Source organism: Hippocampus comes, unplaced genomic scaffold, assembly GCF_001891065.2.
Source record: "Hippocampus comes isolate QL1 unplaced genomic scaffold, H_comes_QL1_v1.1 scaffold44, whole genome shotgun sequence".
Classification (NCBI taxonomy): domain Eukaryota; kingdom Metazoa; phylum Chordata; class Actinopteri; order Syngnathiformes; family Syngnathidae; genus Hippocampus; species Hippocampus comes.
In genome coordinates, this window is record NW_017805546.1 from 1,339,667 (window position 1) to 1,340,122 (window position 456).

General features: G+C 41.4%; 1 protein-coding gene across 1 annotated transcript in view; it reads right to left on the bottom strand.

The window, feature by feature from the left end:
- wnt4 (wingless-type MMTV integration site family, member 4) overlaps positions 1–201 on the bottom strand; it is a 23,182-nt gene extending 22,981 nt beyond the window's left edge. The window contains exon 1 of the mRNA XM_019879583.1: positions 191–201. The gene's annotated coding sequence lies outside the window, so the exon portion shown is untranslated. The remainder of the gene's footprint in view (positions 1–190) is intronic.
- Between the last annotated feature and the right edge of the window lie 255 nt (positions 202–456).

Below are 456 nucleotides of genomic sequence, written 5' to 3' on the forward strand. Positions count from 1 at the left end.
TGTGCTCTGTTTTGTTTGTGTGTGTGTGTGTGTGTGTGTGTGTGTGTGTGTGTGTGTGTGTGTGTGTGTGTGTGTGTGTGTGTGTGTGTGTGTCTTATTTCACTTGCTGGGTTTGAGGCAAGGAGCTAAGATACACCCCACTGGGATGAGAGACTGCACAACCGCACGACCAATAGTAAAAAACACACACACAGCACAAAACTCTAAGTAAAGTAAGTCTATTTAATTTTGTCCACTAAAACATAAAATATAACTCCAGAAAGCAAGAAGGTGGCTGATTTTTGTTGTTGTTGTTGTTGATGTGTTTAGAATGATCATCAGGAGTTTTGTGTGATCCTTCTGATCCACTTTTTGCATGTTCCTGATCACACTGAAGTCATATCTTCTTCACATTGCACTCAGACGATATTCAGTCGGAGAAGGAAACTGCAGTGTGACTCGGTGAACTGATTTGAG